At 41.0% G+C, this 14,149-nt stretch overlaps 1 protein-coding gene across 4 annotated transcripts in view; it reads left to right on the top strand.

Moving 5' to 3' along the window:
- The window catches only part of FAM110B (family with sequence similarity 110 member B), a 148,793-nt gene that overhangs the window by 72,345 nt on the left and 62,299 nt on the right, over nt 1–14,149 (top strand). Inside the window, exon 1 of one of the 4 annotated variants that reach the window (XM_087420542.1) lies at nt 9,722–9,841. The exons of the other annotated variants lie outside the window; for them this stretch is intronic. The gene's annotated coding sequence lies outside the window, so the exon portion shown is untranslated. Of the gene's footprint in view, nt 1–9,721; nt 9,842–14,149 lie in introns of those variants that run through there. 4 annotated transcript variants of the gene reach the window in all.

The following is a 14,149-nucleotide window of genomic DNA, read 5'->3' as shown; positions in this document are numbered from 1 at the left end:
GCATATAGCTTTTCATAGTATTCTCTTATAATCTTTTGTATTTCTGAGGTGTCTGTTGTAACCTCTCCTCTTTCATTTCTGATTTTACTTATTTGTGCCTTCTCTCTTTTTTTCTTGGTGAGTCTAGCTAAAGGTTTGTCAATTTTGTTGATCTTTTCAAAGAACCAGCTCTTGGTTTTATTAATTTTTCTATTTTTTTGGTCTCTATTTCATTAATTTCTGTTCTGATTTTTATTATTTCCCTTCTTCTACTGATTTTGGGCTTTGTTTGTTCTTCTTTTTCCAGTTCCTTTAGGTGCATTGTTAGATTGTTTATTTGAGATTTTTCTTGTTTGTTGAGATAGGCCTGTATTGCTATAAACTTCCCTCTTAGAACCGCTTTTGCTGTATCCCATAAATTCTGGCATGTCGTATTTTCATTTTCATTTGTCTCCAGGTATTTTTTGATTTCTTCTTTGATTTCTTCATTAACCCAGTCGTTGTTCAGTAGCATTTTGTTTAATCTCCATGTATTTGTGGCTTTTCTGATTTTCTTCCTATAGTTGATTTCTAGTTTCATACCGTTGTGGTCAGAAAAGATGCTTGGTATTATTTCAATCTTCTTAAATTTATGGAGACTTGTTTTGTGGCCTAATATGTGATCAGTCCTGGAGAATGTTCCATGTGCATTTGAAAAGAACGTGTATTCTTCGGTTTTTGGATGGAATGCTCTGTATATATCTACTAGGTCCATCTGTTCTAGTGTGTCGTTTAAGGCCAATGTTTCCTTATTGATCTTCTGTTTGGATGATCTATCCGTTGGTGTAAGTGGAGTGTTAAAGTCCCCTACTCTTATTGTGTTACTGTCTATTTCTGTTTTTATGTCTGTTAATAATTGCTTTATATATTTAGGTGCACCTACATTGGGTGCGTACATATTTACAAGTGTTATATCCTCTTGTTGGATTGTTCCCTTGATCATTATGTAATGCCCTTCTTTGTCTCTTTTTACAGTTTTTGTTTTAAAGTCTATTTTGTCTGATATGAGTACTGCTACCCCAGCTTTCTTTTCATTGCCATTTGCGTGGAGTATCTTTTTCCATCCCTTCACTTTCAGTTTGTGAGTGTCTTTAGGTCTGAAGTGTGTCTCTTGTATGCAACATATATATGGGTCTTGTTTTTTTATCCAGTCAGCCACCCTATGCCTTTTAATTGGAGCATTTAGTCCATTGACGTTTAAAGTAGCTATTGATAGGTATGTACTTACTGCCATTTTTTAACTTTTTTTTTTTTTTTCCTCAGTGTTGTAGTAGTCCTTCTCTGTTCCTTACTTCTTCTATACAGAATTGATGGTCACTTTAGTTTGACCTCTGTCTGAAAGCTGTACTCTTAACTCCCCTCCTCCCTCCTTTTATGTTTTTGATATCATATCTAACCTCTTTTTTGTGCATTTGTATCCATTACGTTCTAATCATGGAAATAGATAATTTTTCCTATTTGTGGTCTTCTCTTTTCCCCTTAAATCAGTCCCTTTAACATTTCTTGTAGCACTGGTTTCTTGGTGACAAACTCCTTTAATTTTTGCTTATCTGGGAAAATTTTGATCTCTCCTTCCATTTTGAATGATAAACTTGCTGGGTAGAGTATTCTTGGCTGTAAGTTTTTTTCTTTTAGCACTTTAAATATATCGTGCCATTCTCTTCTAGCCTGTAAGGTTTCTGCTGAGAAGTCAGCTGATAGCCTTATGGGGTTTCCTTTGTATGTAACTTGACATTCTCTTGCGGCTTTTAGGATTCTCTCTTTATCTTTAATTCTGGACATTTTGATTATGATGTGTCTTGGTGTGGGCCTCTTTGGGTTTATCTTGTTTGGGGCTCTCTGTGCTTCCTGTACCTGGATGTCTGTTTCCTTCCTTAGTTTAGGGAAGATTTCATCTATTATTTCTTTTTTTTTTTTTTTTTTTTTTTTTTTATTTATTTATTTATTTTTCCCCCCAAAGCCCAGTAGATAGTTGTATGTCATAGCTGCACATTCTTCCAGTTGCTGTATGTGGGACGCGGCCTCAGCATGACCAGAGAAGCGGTGTGTCGGTGCGCAGCCGGGATCCGAACCCTGGCCGCCAGCAGCAGAGCGCACGCACTCAACCACTAAGCCACGGGGCCGGCCCTATTATTTCTTGAAATAGATTCTCTGCCCCCTTGTCTCGCTCTTCTCCTTCCGGAACACCTATAACACGGATGTTAGTGTGCTTGATGTTGTCCCAGAGGTCCCTTAGACTGTCCTCACTCTTTTTAATTCTTTTCTCTTTTACCTGTTCACCTTGGGTAATTTCTTCTAGTCTTTCTTCCAGCTCACAGATCTGTTCTTCTGTATCCTCTACTCTGCTTTTGAGTCCCTCTAATGAATTTTTCATTTCCAGTATTGTATTCTTCATTTCTGATTGGCTCTTTTTTATATCTTCCATTTCTTTGTTGACATTCTCACTGAGTTCATCTATTCTTCTCCCCAGATCAGTGAGCATCCTTAACACTCTTAGTTTGAACTCTCTGTCGGGTAGGTTGCTCATTTCTGTTTCACTTAGTTCCTTTTCTGGGGTTTTGTCCTGTTCCCTTACTTGGAATGTATTCTTTTGCCTCGTCATTTTGCCTCTTTCCCTGTGCTTGTGTCTACGTATTAGGTAGGTCAGCTACGTCTCCTGCTCTTGGATAGGTGACCTTATGTAAGTGATGCCTTAGGAGGTTTCCAGTGTGCTTCCCTCAGTTCTCAATGTTCCAGGGGTGGCCCCTATGTGGGCTACGTGTGTCCTTCTATTGTGGCCTGTTAGCTCTCCCTATAGGCGCCCAGGGAGGCTGAGTTATGCTCCTGGCCAGCTGTTGTAATGCTTAGCTGTTTGTAGTTGTTGTGGGCCCTTCAGTCTCTTTATCAGGTGTGGGGAGCCCCAGCACAGTTGGCTGTAAGTTCTAATACCACATTTGTGTTGCAGTATTTCTTTTAAGTGAGTAGGCCCCCAGCGTGGCAGGTTGTTAGGCTCAGGGCCTTACAATTGCTGTAAGCCTCTAGCCTATTAGGTCTCTTGTCAGCTCTCTGAGGATTGCAGCTGGGCGGGGCTGCCCTCAAGCACAGGAACACCCAATTGTTTCAGGCTTTGGAAGGTGGGGCAAACCCCCTATGTGGGTCTTTGAGAAGCACAAGTCTTCTGCAGCTGACAAACCCTGCCGCCCACAGGTCCACACACACAGTCAACACAGTCCTGCCCCGTGTGAGCGCCCCGACCCCCAAGCGGACCCAGTCTCTCCACGGCGGGAGCCCCACACACTCCACCACAACCCCACACTCTCCACCCGCTCCTTGTGCACACCCTGCCCCACTCAAGTCGGCTCCATGGCCAGGCTGCAGAGAATGCAGTCACCAATCTATGCAGGCCCACACGTTGCCTGTAATTGATCATTTGACTTTGTAATTAAGAAACAATTATTTGGGTAAAAATGAGCTGCTCTAGAAGGCAGGTGAATCAAAAAGATGCTTTTCTAAGAATAATCTGTTTGTGAGATGCAGAATAAAACAATCTTAATGCAGATTTTTCTTAATCTGATTGTCCACGAGCACATTTAAATGTGCTTTTTGCATCAGAATCTCAGTTTTCTTACGTTACCCTAATTGTTTAGTTTTCTCAGATTTTCGGGAAAAAGTCCCTTTTGCACTACCACATTCCAGCTCTCATCTTAATTCTGTCCACCTGCACGGAAGCGCATCTGTGAGTTCTTAATTTGGGACATTGTGCTGAATGCTATGGTACCATTCTTTTAGCAGGTTTGAGAGCTCACCTCCAGGGGGAGTCTTATGTACTTCTTATAAAAAATTAGCACTGTGTAAGTCGGATTCTTGTTTTCAGGTAGGAGGACAAGGGGCTGGCTGGGTAATTTTAGGATGTGAGGGGGTTTGGGGGCTGGGCAGACCTATGTGGCCTCCTAAGGTCGTAGGCACTTGGTATTTTCGTACCGTGGGGCTGGGGTGCTAGATGTTGGAGAAGGGTGCAGAGGTGTATGAGATATAGCAAATGTGAATTTTGTCTGTATAAATTTTTTTGAGAGTTAGTACTGTACCTAAGAAATTCTTTTTCCTCTTCTTCTACCATGTGACTTCTTGCTTCTAAGCCTGAGAAGTCAGTTACATTCTTGGTTAAAAAGGCATGACTGGGCTAATCCCAGTGCACTGTTGACCTATGATAAAGCCATTTCAAAGTCTGAAGTGCTGACCTCAGTGGTCCCTTGAGTGGGCTGAGATGACAAACGGCAAGAGAGGCTGAGATGACATAAGGCCTCATAGATTTATTATGGAGAGACACGGCAGGAAAGTGGCCCAAGGAAATGGGGAGAGGGGACCCCGGGGAGATGATCCATCCAAGCACTGTGGTCACGCACCATTGGCTTGTGCCGACCAGCCATGCAAGGGCGTGTGGGTCCTGGGAAGCCCCTCCTCGAGGGTGTATGAACTGCACTGGATCTTCAGCTTGTCGATAGGCGTAGTGTGTTTGAGACCGTCAGACAGCCAAGGTGGCCAGGGCTTCTGTACCTTAATATGGTAGCAGCTGCTAGAATATTCAAAGCAAGCCTCCATGACAAAGTACCTCCTGAGCTAGCCTCCCCTCAGATTCATAACTCCTTAGTTGTCTCATTCTTCCCGGCCCTTCCATCTCTCTTCACCAGTACCATAAAAAATGAATCCTTAGAAGAGAAAAATAAAAAATAAAAAATCAGACGATGGTGTAGGCTAGGCTTACCAAGATGCTCGACTGGATTATAAACCGAGCCCCACAGAGAAGACTCACGCGGTCCGCTTATGTAGCCATGGCCAGGTGATTGTCCGGATATACTCTTCTTCCTCCGTGGGTGGCTTCCCAGGAGGCCCGAGACCTGACCTGCACAGCAGGGTCCTGTGCAAGCATGCAAAGGAACCTCTGAGGTCCCGTTGAGGCGGTGGGGCCACTTCATGGTAAACAGGGAGGGATGCTAAGTGTCTGAAGGAAGAGGGAGATGAGGGCTGCGCATGGCCTTTGGAGCAGCTAGAGTAATGTCCAGCGGCCTGATTCAGTCTTTCCCAGCCCAACCACATTACAGCTGCATTGAGTGCCCTGTATGCCACATTCTTAAAAAAAAAGAAAGAAAAGCCGATGTTTGGGTGTTAGGAACAAGAAGGAAGAGGTACCAACTACCCATATGATTTTCCACCGGTTGTCCTACGCCTGGTAGCCAGAGGATACTTACATAGCCCAGGCATTCTTTTCTTCTTGGAGTGGGGGTGGGTAGTGTGCTAGAGACCCTCAAGTGGCTTTGCGGGAGCCAACTGTTAGCATCTCTGCCCAGCTCCTTGTGCAGTGACTTCACGTTGGCCTGAAACACCACAATGGAACTGCTACAAGTTGTTTATTCCAGCACTTGCTGGACCACCACTCTTTACGTAGGCTGGGGTGTGTGGCTCATCCTGGACTGCTGATCCCTGCTCCCTCCCCTGATGGGAGAAACATCAGCCATCTGGGGTGGCCCAGATGTGGTCAGGCCTCCCCATGCCCAGGTCCCTATTCCTCAGAGCAGAAATAACCCTCCCGGATCCCTTTCAGTATGATGGAGTGTGACAGACAACCGAAATGGAGATGCTTCTGGTCAGAATATTCAGACTAATCTAAAGTTATCTGGGAGCCATGGGCTTAAACAGAATCATTTTTAGTGTGTGAACCCTGATTTCTTCCAAGGGAAGAAAACTCAAGAGTTCTGTATGGAAATTTCTTGATAGACAGGCTTTCCTCTCCTCATTCTCCAAGGTTAGAGAGTCAAACAGAACTTGAGGAAACCCATTTGTGAGGTAAACTGTTTCTGTGGTGACTGTCTGCTCCTTCTTGGTCAGTGTAGCAAATGTGAAATGTACATGTTTTCATTCTTTGCAGGGAAGGGTAAGTGAGGGCTTTGACTTGGAAGATAATGGGAACCTATTACTAGAAAGAACTGGAAGGAATGCACCGGCGGCCAGATTTCCAGATGGCTTGGACCAAACCCTTTTCCTGCTCTCGAGTGTGCTGTTCGTAGCTGTCTCCGCCTCTCTCCCTGTCCTCTGGCTCCCGCTGGCCTCTCCAGGACTTCACAGCGCTCTTGGCCCTCACCCACACTCCAGCCTAAAGCCTGCTTCAGCCGCAGACCAGACTCTCCGCCCCCACTTATGTGCTTTCACAGCCTCCCGCACTTCACAGCAGTTTACCTATCATAATTACTCATTTGTTAATGAATCACTTAACGTTTATCTCCCTCCTTAGAATGGAAGCTCCAGTAGGAGTCAGAGCCCTGGCTCACTCCCTGCTGTGTTCCAGTGTCTACCACAGCTCTTGCGAGTAGTAGATGCCAAAACCTCTTCATTGTGTAAATCAATGATTTTTCAGAATCCAGGATGAGTTGACTGAAGTTCAAAGACAAAAGTGCTTATTCCAGAGAGTAAAAAAATATATAGGCTCACCTAGTAGGGTGGCAATGAGAAAGATCACCAATTAACTGTTACTCAGTTTCAGAACTACTATTGGTTCTCAACGTGTTGACAGATAAGATCTAAGAAAGGACAGTTGCTTCCTTTTCTTAGAAAGTGTCTGTTTAATGTCTTATACAAAACAGGCATGAGACAAATTAATCAGATAGCTTTTTAAAAGTGCCTTTTTTTGAGCTTGCAGTCTGTTAATGAAGAGGAAGGCACAGCGGTTCCATGTTTATAAATGCCTGGAAGTGTTACTAGTCTGTATCCTGGCAGCCTCCAGGGAGCTGCGCCTTAGGCCAAACCACTGAAGCCAATTCCTCTTGAAGTTTTCCCTTCTGATAATGGTGATTGCGCTTTGATAATTCACGTGGACGGGAGCTTCGTGGTAGCACATGCAGCAGTTATTTTCTTCAGCGGACTTGTCTCCATCCTATTTTCCCATAGTTTGTGGATGTGTCCGCATTTCTACCCAGTTTTTCACTCGTGAATTTATGGACCGTGAGTTTCTGTGTTTTCCCTTGAAGTTTATGGGCCATGCCATTTCTTTCACTGGTTTATTTCCCAAACAGACTGTGGTGCACAAAGGTTGGAGGATGAAAAATGCCCCTTAGTCAATATTTCTTTTCCATGGCTCCTAATTAATCCCTGGGAATATTTGGTTCCTTAGAGTAAATCATAATGGCTGTTGAAGAAGTCAGCATTTTGTAAAGTTTTTCAAATAAAAATCAAAGCAAAACAAAACTACAGAAATGAGAAGTTTGCATATTATCATTGGATTGGAACTTGACTAGTAGAACATACCAATTTCTGAGAATTAAGAAAAATAAATTTAACAGATTAACAGATTTGATTAATATTAATTTTAATATTAATTATTAATTTTGTAGAACATATTGAGAAGAAAGTAATGACTTGAAGGGAAAACAAATAAATAAATAGGCTGCAGGGACAAAAGTTGTATTTGACTAGTTGACTTCTCTCCCGTTTCACATAAATTTGTCATTTTAAGTTTAATCAATTTAAACCAATCAGACTTTCCTCAATTTATAGTCCATAGAAAACACTTTTCAAATGTATAATACCCTTTAATCTGTATTGCAAATTATTAATGAAATGTAATTATGAGCCCAAATTTCCTGAAAATTCCTTTTAAGATTGGTTCATATAAAGTCAATTGAAATTAGTGACTATTACATATCCAAAAAGAAGTAGATGAAATAATTTTAATAATCGTTCTGTATGATTAATCAAGTCTATTAGCTTGTGATTAGCATGAATTATTTCTAAATGGTGTTTCTAACAAAGCTGTACAATGGAGAAGTGTTTAGATACTTCTTTTTTGACTGGTATGATATCAGAAAAGAAGATAAACGTATGGTGTGGTGAAAAGATCGCTACTGTTAATAATAGCTTAATTTAGACTCACTCTGTGAGCCCGGTGCTATGTGCTTAGTGCTTATAGCTCATTGGTAATAATCCTGCAGAGTGTCTCCATTAGTGCCTCAGAGACACAGAGAAATCCAGTCACTTGCCCAAAGTCACACAGGTAGGAAGTAGCTTATCCAGAACTCAAGCCCCGGCTGCCTGGCTATTAGAATGCATGCTTTTCACCTGTGCATCAAGCTGCCTCTCACAGGATTTGGCTTCTAGAAGTAATTTTCCCATTAAATTATGCAGTGGCCAAATTTTTTTTGTTGTTATTTAAAATACATAATGTAAATATATTATTGATAGTATAAAAATTAGAGCTTATGAAAAACTTGAGGGGGCCGGCCTGGTGGTGTAGGGGTTAAGTGCACGTGCTCTGCTTTGGCAGACCAGGGGGCCCGGGGTTTGCAGGTTCGGATCCCGGGCATGCACTGATGCACTGCTTGTCAAGCCATGCTGTGGCGGCGTCCCATATAAAGTAGAGGAAGATGGGCACGGATGTTAGCCTAGGGCCAGTCTTCCTCAGCAAAAAGAGGAGGTTTGGCATCGGATGTTAGCTCAGGGCTAGTCTTCCTCACAAAAAAAAAAAAAAAAAAAACCTCCAGAAAGATCAAAAGGCATACAAACCAGTAATATACAGATCATTTACTTAAAAGATAAATTTTAATGTACAAAATAAAATCCAAGATTTTATTTTTCACTTTCCCCAAAATTTGTGGGCATGAATGCTTCTGAATGTGACCAGGAAAGTTTATATTTTGATCCAGTACATTATTAGACTTAACTGTATGATCAAGTCTGGCTTGACTATCATAAATCATTAGAAGTTAACAGAATTTACTTAAAAAATTTTATAGATGGTGGATTTCCAGTTTTTTCTTAGCTAAGAGTTTTAGTCATCTTTAGCCTCAGAACCGGATTCAAAATAAGATATCTTCTTTGACAGCTGGTCGTCATTTTAGGCTTACTCTAGGCAAATTATTTAATACTTTACTGAAGATCATACAAAAACTCCACAATAATTTTAACTCCATAATAATTTTCCTGGATTCAAGAGTGGGCAAATTTCTTTAATTTTTGCTTTTAAAGTAACTTCTGATATCCCTTTTCCGTCTCTTGTAACTCTGAATTATTATTCACCACTGTAGTCAAGATTATGATTTTTGACACCTTGATTAGCACTTTTGAACTCTGGATGGAAATTTGCATGGTATTTCAAACTATATTGAGAGAGTAATTAGCACTTTAGGACAAATAAGTGGCAAATTGCTAATTAGGGTAAATAAAGTGAGACTTAGATTTTATAGCACTACCACTAATGTCTTCAGGGTATCGATTTTATTATTTATTCCCCAGTGCTAGAATCTGTTAAGTTTAAGTAAGCTGGTGGTACTGTACTTTGATTTAACCACTCTTTGTTTCTCTAGATTGGAGGAAAAACAAGAATGCACTTTAAAAATCACTTATGGTTTATAAGGTGATGCATTAATCCTCAAAATGACAGGAAATCAAGAGGATTTTGTCAGTGGGTTTAATTTATTAAAATTTAATTTGCTCATGTGCTTTGCTCCAATAGCTCTGTGCTAGCAAACTAGCTATAATTAGATTAGCAGCCTGCTACACGCTGGTGACAGCCTGCGCCTCAGAGAGCATGTGCTGGATTCTGCATGAGCCTCTCCTCATTGGCTGTTAGCCTTGTTGCTCGCCAGTTTGATAGGTTTCCACAGGACTCTGTATGCTGCACTGGAGGCATAGATACAGAGAGACTCTTCGTGTTCTTGCAGTGGTGAAGGTGCTTAGCTGGTAGCGTTGGAGAAGGAACAAGGCACCGAAGAGAAGGCGTTGGTCTTTGTTGTAAGAGCATCGGCAGTCACTGGCTGCCTGCTGCCAGAGGAGATCAGTGGAGAAGTTTCGGTTCATGGTAATTACTTTGAGTCTTTACCTCGCAGGAAAAACATGGCCATGCATGAAATGAAGCGTGTTCATCATGTCATCTGTTTAATTTGATCTTGCTTTTGTTAATATGCGTACTCTAGCATTCCATCCTAAAATATGTTCTCCTGGAGAAGGCTTGGCTGGTAAACAGCTACCCTGTTCAGGAAGGAATGTTGTTTTTACCTGGATTCAAGAGTGCATGTGCTGGGGAGTGATTCTTATTGGTTCTCTTCTGTTTTGGAAAGCCCGATGTTGCATCAATTTAGGGGTCTTTGGGGGTCCATTTCAGTACCTGGTTGACTTTGTTTGCTTTGAGTCCAGACTCTCCTGAATAATGAGCAGTCAAGGAGAGTTCAGAAACACACTTTAATTAGGACAGGGCAGCGATTCTCCTGATGTCGATGTAGGATCTTAGCAGAAGTAATGTGCTATTGTTTCTTCAAAAGATGTGTGCAGCCTTCATTTTGGATGGTTTTCTTTGTTTCATCTTTTGTAGTTTTCATTAATCCTTTTTAGTATAGAGAATGTTAGCATATCCCATTCTGCCAAAAATATTTATAGGTATGTATCCAGCGGTGCCAGAGAGAATTTTTGACTCCGGGCTTTGTTTAAAGGGACATTGCTTTTGGAGTTGAAATGAAATCCCAAGAAGGTGGGGTTCTTACCACTTTGATGTTTGACATTTAAAAATTTCTATTAATTGTTGCCTGGATGTTTTTCTAAATCAAACAATAAATATTCTTAGATTCTGTAATAAATGATGGTACATTCTGAGGGAAAAATTTTTAAATGGCCAACGCTGAGCTTAAGTGCTGAGGTTAAAGAAACCCAAACAAATGCGATGCGAGTTACTTCTCAGTGTGCCTTCTCCATGGACTTCTGTTTTATACCAGAAGAGCCCCCTGCTACCATTTAGTCCTCAAACTTAAAAACTGATGTCCTTACCATATCAGAATGTGGGGACCACAGAAACTTGTGTACTGAGTCACTAGTCACACGGCTGGCGGGCTGCCACCATGCGTCTGGTATCAGTGGAGAGCTCTGCTGATAGCTGAAAGCTGTCAGGAATTAGTTCCCTGCTCCTGAAAAGCCAAACGTTGCCATTTAAGTATTTTGTTAAAATAACCGCTTTGATTTAGAACGATATACTGGTTAAAAGGTATATCCTTTGGTAGAGGAAAACTTCAGAATACTAACTGTGCCCCACTCCCCCCCGAAATTCCCTCCCTAGTCCATCCTGAGGTATAATAAATTGTCCAATGTAATATTTCTCTCAAATAACAGTTTTAAGGAAAAAAATGACTATTATGAAAGTTTGCCATTTATTGTAATACAGTATTGTCTATAATTAGAAAGTTTGAGAGTCGTTCATTGTAACACAGTGTCTCTATGACTTCAAGCAATCTGCAGTATTTTCAGTCTTAAGATACCGTGTGTGGTGAAATGAGCATTGGAAGGGTGGCTCTGCTGAGAGCACTTCCTTCCTATTTGGACTCGCTTGATACAGACCACGCCTTGTCGGATTTCAGAAGGTGCTTAGCTGTGGTGGAGAGCACAGTTTGATATGGCAGTTTTGCTCTTTCTCACGTGTCCAGACCCCGTCTCCTGTTTCATGCCTTCATTCTTTGCCTGATCTGCTTCCTGCTGCAGATATGGAGAATAACCTTTCTGCCTATCAACAGTTAGTCTTGGACACTCATTTTGGGAAGAATAAATTGATACAATTCTGTAATTGTTTCTCCTCCTCCTTCTCTTAATCTCCTAAAATACTTCCTAAATTACCTTGGTCTCAGAGAATTACTAAGTAGTAGGCTGCCTTAAAAGTAAATTATTGTTGTCAAACATAAACATTGTAAACCTTCTTTTGTGAGCAAAGCCCCATTAAGCTGTGTGTCATAGAAAGCTGTGGGAAGAATTCTAAGTGATGTTGATTCTCAAGGGCTGGATCTTAAAAGACTTTCTGTGTTTAAAAGGAACTTCTTAAAAATGTAAATATAAATGTATGTGTATATTGTGTAATGCACTGTGATTTCCCAAAGTACCTTTCAACGTATATACTAAAGGGGCATCTTTCTAATAGCACTGAATAGAATGTTATTTATATTTTTGCAAAGTAACAAAATCTGCAGTTTTAGCTTCAGATGAATCTCATCTTAACTTTTCTTTTTTAACTTCATTAAGGGGAATCTTTATATATTTCTGAGATAAGAAAATAAAAATAAATTTCTTGGACACTTTGAAATTTTTTTCTCTTCCCTTCTTATAATGCCATAGCTCTTTACTGATGAGAGAATGACATTTCAGACCAATCAAAAATGGGTCTGTTTTAAAATTAAAACATTATCTGTTGTAAGTGATACTGTCTAGCTCTTTCTCCTAGGGGCTTATAATTACAGCAGGAAAAATGGTAATCAGTTTAAAAATGAAAAGTCACTCCGTACAGAATATGATGTGCCACCAAAGCAACGGGGCTGGACAAGGCCTGAAAATAATTGTGGAAAGGAAGGGGCAATGGGCGGTCCATGCTCCCGGCTGTAAGAGCTCCAAGGGAATCCATATAGGTGGCTAGTGGCTGGCCACTTGGGCCTCTGTGATATCAAAACAACTGAAGGAGATCAGTCATCAGCAATTGTTAATAATTAATTTCAGGATTGACCCTCCAAAATTTGCCTGCAATTGGAAAAATATTTGAAGAAACGTTAGGCCTCTCTTCTAAGTGTATTTAGTTTTTCTTTCATTATTTTATTCTGCAGTTATGGGCACCTTCCATGTGCTAGATTCTGTGCTAAGCCTTAGTGAGGGAAAGACAGAAGGCACAGCTCACCCTGCAAGAAGCGGCCTTGAAGAGGAGAGACAGTGAGATAAATAATGGGGGTTCAAGGAGCAAAACAGCTACTTAGCTTGGTGATACCAAGGAGGGGTGACCAGTTCTTTAGAAAGGGGAAGACAGGTGCCAGGGAAGTCTTCAAATCCAGAACTTACTGTTTCCCACCCATTTTGCACCACATCCACTAGTGTTAATGTTAAACCGGCGTTGGTGTGGGCCACAGATGTCTTTCATATTCTTTATTGACCTTCAGTTTCACCATGTCGTCGTCTTTGTGATCTGAAATAAATGAAATAAATGTAAACTATCATTTCTTTTCTTCCTCCTACCAGCTCTTCTCAGAATACACACTAAATTGTTGCATGGAAGTATTTTTATTTTAATAGATTTACATCAAATGAGATTTGAAATTTGTTTTTAAAAAAGTACCCAGTAATTTAAAAATGCATCTTAAAGGAATCACAAAATACTTTCATTACTGTCATCCTCTTAAGTAGTTTAGTGATTACTTTTGGAACTGTTTGCTTTGCCAGGAATTATCATTTGCTATTGGATGCCTGTTGACTCTATTTATTTAGTTAGTTGACTTTTATTTATTTTGTATGTACTCATTAAAAACAAGCTTGTAAAATTTGGGCTTGGATTATAACACTTGCATTTAACCTTACTATGATTAAGGCCTTATGCTTTCCTTATACATTTAATTGAATTTAGACATATTTTAAATCTTGTCAAATTTGGAGGGAACGTCCACTTTAGGAGTCACACATTTGCTTTAGATCTTGCCCCGGTAAAATGTCTACGTGAAAACAGACTCTGCATTTCCGATACTGCAGGATCCTCCTAATTCTGTAGTGTTTTGCCCTAGTCAGGCTTCCACACTTACTTTTTCACAACCTGTCCATACCCCACCCTACTCTCTGAGTTGGAAGTATCCTTCTTCACAGCTGATGGCCAAAGCCCACACCTCTCTGACCCTGTGGCCTCTGGGAAACAGCTCCCTTTTCTGTTTTCCTCCTGTCTCTGATTGTTCCTTCCCTGTCTCCTTCTTTTCTACCCACCTTTTAAGTAGATATTCTTCAAGGTTCTGTCCTTCATCAGCTCCCCTGTCACCTGCTTTACATTGGTTGGTTCATCCATTGCGACAGACTTAGCCACCGTTTCTGTGTCCTCCCATGTCCCTCTACTCCAGCCACACTGGCCTCCTGTGCTCTTTCTGCGTTGGGGCCCTGGCTGCCCCCTCTGCCTGAAATGCGCTTCCCCAGATAGATCCATGGCTTGTTCCCTCATTCCTTCAGGATTTTGCTCAGATGTGTCCAGCTGCGATCCCAGTGGGACATCCTGAGATAGTATCTGTTGTATTTAGTCTCCTCTCTCTGGAATGTCAACTTGCAGGTCAGAGATTTTTGTCTTAACTCCCAGAACCTTGAACAGAACTTGGTCCATAGGAAATGCTCAGTCAGTACT

Source organism: Ceratotherium simum, chromosome 31 (genome assembly GCF_057802395.1).
Source record: "Ceratotherium simum simum isolate JZ-2026a chromosome 31, ASM5780239v1, whole genome shotgun sequence".
NCBI lineage: Eukaryota > Metazoa > Chordata > Mammalia > Perissodactyla > Rhinocerotidae > Ceratotherium > Ceratotherium simum.
This window is presented reverse-complemented; position numbering and strand designations above follow the sequence as displayed.